The sequence below is a fragment of the Moschus berezovskii genome, chromosome X (assembly GCF_049115385.1).
Source record: "Moschus berezovskii isolate FMDL1 chromosome X, NW_MosBer_1.0, whole genome shotgun sequence".
NCBI lineage: Eukaryota > Metazoa > Chordata > Mammalia > Artiodactyla > Moschidae > Moschus > Moschus berezovskii.
In genome coordinates this window covers 106255327-106261530 of record NC_142488.1, presented here as the reverse complement: position 1 = coordinate 106261530, position 6204 = coordinate 106255327, and positions in this window count along the sequence as shown.

The following is a 6204-nucleotide window of genomic DNA, read 5'->3' as shown; positions in this document are numbered from 1 at the left end:
CCTAACCTTTCTGTGCTTCCATTCTTGAGCTGTGTGAACATAGGCAGTTGCCTGACCTCTCTGTTCTTCCATATCTGAGCTCGGTGATCTTCGGTAAGTTGCCTGATTTTTCTTTACTTCCACTTCTGAGCTCTGATATCTTAGGTAAGTTGCTTGACCTCTATTGGCTTCCACAACTGAGTTGTATGATCTTAGGCAAGTTGCCTGACATCTCTGTGCTTACACTGCTGATCTGTATGATTTAAGGCAAGCTGCCTGACCTCACTGTGCTTCTCAGTTTGAGCTGTGCCTATCTTAGGCAAGTTGCTTGAACTTTCTCTGTTTTGCCTTCTAAGCTGTATTGTCTTAGGCAAGTTTCCTAATTTTTCTCTGCCTCCATATCTGAGCTGTGTGACCTTAGCAAGTTGCCTACCCTCTCTTTGCTTGCCTGTCTCAGCTGTGTGATCCTAGGCAAGTTTTCTAACCTCTCTGTGCTTCCACATCTGAGCTATGTGATCTCAGGCAAGTGGCCTATACTCTCAGTGCTTCCACTACTGAGCACTCTGATATTAGACAACTTGCTTAACCTCTCTGTGCTTCCACTTCTGAGCTTTTGATCTTAGGTCAGTTGCCTGACCACTCTGTGCTTCCACACCTGAGCTCTGTGGTTTAGGCAAGTTGCCTAACCTTTCTGTGATTCCCCTTGTGAGCTGCGTGATCTTAGGCAGGTTGTGTGAACCCTCAGTGCTTCCACTTAAGAGCTGTGTGATCTTAGGGAAATTGCCTGAACTCTCTGTGCTTCCACTTCTCAGCTGTTAGATACTGTGCAAGTTGGCTAACCTCTCTGTGCTTCTACTTATGTGCTTTGTGACCTTAGGTTAGTTGCCTAAACTCTCTATGGTTCCCCTTCTGAACTGTGTGATCTTAGACAAGCTGTGTAAACTCTCTGTGCTTCAACTTCTAACCTGTGTGATAGTCGGCATGCTGCCTGATTTCTCTGTGCTTCCCCTTATGAGCTGTCTGGTCTAAACAAGTGGCCTGACCTCTCTTTTGTTCCACATCTGAGCTGTGTGATCTTAGGCAAGTTATCTGACCTGTGCTTCCACTTAAGAACTCTTTGATCTTAGGCAAGTTGTGTGAGCTCTCTGTGCTTCCACTTTTCAGCTGTGTGACCTTAGGCAAGATGCCTGACTTCTCTGTGCTTCCACTTCTGAGCTGTTTGATCTTAGGGAAGTTGCCTGAACTCTCTCATGTCTTCACTGTCCATTCCCAACTCCCAGAGCTTGCTCAAACTCCTGTACATCGAGTTGGTGATGCTATCCAACCTACTCATCCTCTGTCACCATCTTGGCCTCCTGCAATCAAACTTTCCTGGCATTTGGGTCTTTTCCAGTGAGTCAGTTTTTTGCATCAGGTGACCAGTTTATTGGAGCTGAAGCTCCAACATCAGTCCTTCTGGTTTATGTTCAGGACTGATTTCCTTTAGGATGGACTGGTTTCATCTCCTTGAACTCCAAGAGACTGCCAAGAGTCTTCTCCAACTCCCCAGTTCAAAAGCATCATTTCTTCCGTGCTCAGCTTTCTTTACTGTCCAACTCTCACATCCATACATGACTACTGGAAAAACCATAGCTATGACTAGATGGACCTTTGTCAGCAAAGTAATGTCTTTGCTTTTTCATATGCTGTCTAGATTGGTCATATCTTTTCTTCCAAGGAGAATCATCTTTTAATTTCCTGGATGCAGTCACCATCTGCAGTCATTTTGGAGCCCAAGAAAATAAAGTCTGATACTCTTTTCATTGTTCCTCCATCTATTTGCCATGAATTGATGAGACCAGATGCCATGAGCTTCGTTTTTTGAATGTTGAATTTTAAGCCAGCTTTTTCACTCTCCTCTTTCACTTTCATCAAGAGGCTCTTTAGTTCCTCTTTGCTTCCTGCCATAAGGGTGGTGTCATCTGCACATCTGAGGTTATTGATATGTCTCCCAGCAATCTTGATTCCACCTTGTGCTTCATCCAGCCTGGCGTTTCACAAGATGCACTCTGCATATAAGTTAAATTAGCATTTCACAAGATGCCCTCTGCATATAAGTTAAATTAGCAGGGTTATTATATACAGTCTTGTTGAACTCCTTTCCCAGTTTAGAATCAGTCTGCTGTTTCATGTCCAGTTCTCACTATTGCTTCTTGACTCACACACAGATTTCTCAGGAGACAGGTAAGGTGGCCTGGTATCCCCATCTCTTTAAGAATGACCCACAGCTTGTCGTGATCCACACAAAAGCTTTGGTGTAGTCAATGAAACAGAAGTAGATGTATTTCTGGTACTTTATTGCTTTTTCTGTGATACAATGGGTGTTTCCAATTTGATCTCTGGTTCCTCTTTGTTAAATTCAGCGTGAGTATCTGGACATTCTCAGTTCATATTCTGTTGAAGCCTAGCTGAGAGAATTTGGATTATTCCTTTGCTAGTGTGAGAGGTGATTGCCATTGTGCAGTCGTTTCAATGTTCTTTGGCATTGCCTTTCATTGGGATTGCAATAAAACTGACCATTTCCAGTCCTGTGGCTACTGCTGAATTTTCCATATTTCCTGGCATATTGAGTGCAGCATTTTCACAGCATCATCTTTTCAGATTTGAAATAGCTCAACTCGAATCCCATCACCTCCATTAGCTTTGTTCATAGTGATGCTTTCTCATGCCCACGTGACTTTGCATTCCAGGATGTCTGGCTCTAGGTGAGTGACCATACCATCGTGGTTATCTGGGTCATTAAGATCATTTTTGTATAGTTCTTCTGTGTATTCTTACCACCTCTTCTTAATACCTTCTGCTTCTTTTAGGTCCATACCGTTTCTGTCCTTTATTGTGCCCTTATCTTTCAAATCCAACCTTAGGTTTATGAGATTAAAGATTTCATGGGAAGAGATTCACACTATATGGGAAAACAAACAAACAAACCTCAAGTAGTAGTGGCTTACCATTGAGCTGCCTTTTGCACTGGTGGTGGGATGATTTTCAGTGTTCTAATGAGTAAGTCCACCAGTCTACTTCAGGCTCACTTTGTACTAGGCCAATCCATGGTAATGACTTAAAGTAAGCTGTGTATTTATATGCCTTCATGTGAAAGAGCAATGCTGAGTTAATTTCCTTCCATTTCAAATAACGACTAATATTTATATTGATAAAGCTAGTGTACCATGAAGTACAATAATCATTTGCCTCATTCTCAACATTGTTTAGTTTATATTTCTATTTTTGTCTTCAGTGAAAGTTTATTTTCCTTTTTTAATGTTCTATTTTATATTGGAGTACAATTATTAGCGATGTTGCGATACCTTATGTCTACAGCAAAGTGGTTCAGTTATACATATATCTATTCTTTTTCAAATTCTTTTCCTGTTTATGTCCTTACAGAGTATTCAGCAGGGTTTCCTGTGCTATTGAGTAGGTCCCTGTTGGTTATGCATTTTAAATACAGCAGTGTATACATATCAATCCCAAACATATTTAACTGAAATATTTATTTTATTATAAAATAAGTGCTGGAATTAAACAGAATGCACATTTTACTAATGATAACATATTAATTATAAAAATATTCATTAGGCACAGTACCAGACATTCAAAAACAAGTGCCTTAAGATTTCTCTTCTCTTGAAAATCAGAAGCGTAGGAAAATATTGAGTAAAATAGTCATCCCCCCAAGAGAACTAGCAAATTCTCTTTACTGACAGGAAAACAAGAATGTTTATAACTGAACTACAAGACTCTAAGTGAAACTAGTTAAAACCGATCATTAAACATTCTATAAATTTATGTTCGATTGAGGTGCTTGCTAATTTACCTTCTCTGTTTATAGATTATATCGAAGAGCATTTGGACTTTCAAAATTACAAAATCACTGACAGAAAATTGTTACCAATAGCAAACAGTTTAGTTACTGTCATTTTTAAAATATAATTTATTCAATTACTATACCAACATATTTTATGATTGCTCTCTAGTTCTATCAATATATATGGACTCATTAGAATCTCAGTGGAGAAGAGGCACAGATTATTAAAAACTTAAATAATGAGCATGTAGTTTTTCAAAACTATATGAAGAAGACACATAAGTGAAGATTCTGATAAAACACATATTTGCTTGTAATAAAACTTCAGGGTAAATGTACCACTACAACTGTAACTGGTACCATGCAGATTTGGTTAACATTGAGTAAGTATATAAAAGAATCTAAACAAACTGAAAAAATGGGGGAAGGGAGTTCATGCTGAATCTAAACTTTTGTGTGGAGGCACTCAACATTAGTGGATAAAGCCATACTCAGGAAAAGAAAACGTGCTCAGTGTTATACACGATTTCAAGTTATGAGTCGTTCACGAAAAAATTATTAGAGGACTAATTAAGCAAAGTAATCACTGATGGTATAAACAGCAGCAGAAGTTTTGCTGAGCAGAAGATCTATTTAAACCTCAGATTAAAGATAAATCTCCTGAAGAATTGATGGTAATAAAACACAGTGTAAATGCTGCAATGGAAATATGAAAATAAGATAACGTTTTAGAGAATACTAGTGAAACTAAAACAATGAGATACCACTACACGCTTATTGGAATGGTCAAATACAAAAATCTGACAAACCAATTACTGGCAAAGATGAGGAAAAACAGGAACTCTCATTCGTTGTTAGTGGGATTACAAAATGGTAGAATCACTTTGAAAGCAATTTCCTACAGAGCTAAACATTGTTATACAACATGATCTATCAATTACACTCCTAGATTGTTCAAATGATTTGATAGTTAATGCCCACACAAAAGCATGCACATGAATTTTATAACAGCTTAATTCATACTCTCTCTCTCTCTCACCCACAAATTGGAAGCAATGAACTATCAAATCACAAAAAGAAATGGATGAAACCTGAATGAATGTCATTAAGCAAAATAAGCGAGTCTGGAAAAGGTTATACGTTGCATGTTGCTAATTATACGACACTCTGGAAGAGATCAAACTGTAGAGCAAATAAAAAGTATCAGAGGCTTTTTTCTTTTGCTTCAGAATAGTTTTATTAGTGGATAAGGTATGTCAATGCTCAACAATACCTCTCCTACTTTGACTCACAAATCCACTCAATCGGAGTCTTCATCACACCAGAGTTCATACACTGTAATGTCATTAGGTACATCTGCAGGAACCTCGACATTGGGAGTGTTGAGGTTCCTGCAGGTTTCTGTGGCAAATTTCAGATTCCGCACCCTGGACACAAATTTCACAAGGTCCATCTCGAGCTGGGTTAAGGTAGTGAATATATAGTCTTTGTCTGAGGAAGCGTTTTTCTTTTTCTGTCCCGGAGAGCCAAATGAACCACCCTGACAGGCAGCAGGAGTCTGCACATTACTCTCGCCACTCTCTCCAGCCATCTGCACATTACTTTCGTCACTCTCTCCTGCCAACTTCACTGTCACGTACGTAAGCACGATGAAGAAAAGCCAGAGCAATATGATCTCAAGCCAGTCTTGGGCTTGCTCTGGTAGATTCTGTTGAAATAGACAGTGTCCTCTGCAGAGCACCTTCCCCTGTAGTTCTTCGGCTTTATCCCTCTGAGAAGTAAATATTAAGACACAGGTAACACCCAAGAAGAAGCACAGGAACCATTTTGGGGACCACATGGTGAACCAAGAAGAAATGGCCCCTGGTGCGCTGGTCTGCCCTGGCACCTGGAGACTGAGGACCAGCCAGGGCTGAGCCCTTGGTGATGTCACAATGGGCCCCACCCCAGCCAGAACCCATGTGGCCATGGTGATGACTTCAGGGCAGAGGGTAAGGAGGCTTGTGGGGGTCAACTGGTAGTAGGGCTTAAAGGGAAATTGCAAAATTTCCAGAGGGCAATTGAAAAAGAAGTGGGGAGTGACAGAATGCCATTTCCATGCCAGTGTATTCTTTCTGAACCTGGTGCTCTACTGAGAGGGTGGTTCCGTCTTTGATTTTCATTATTCCATTTGTTGAATCCAGACACTGGGCTGAGCAGAGCAGACCCATGGGCATGTGCCCCTATGGAGCAGAGGGACAAGTGGGAGAGTAAGATATTAAACCAGAGGCCACAAACTAGGAGCCACTGATGTGTTTTGTGTGGCCTATACTGTTCCTAAAAATGACTGTGCTCAGTCGCTGTTGTGTCTGACTCCTTGAGACCCCATGGACAGTAGCCCA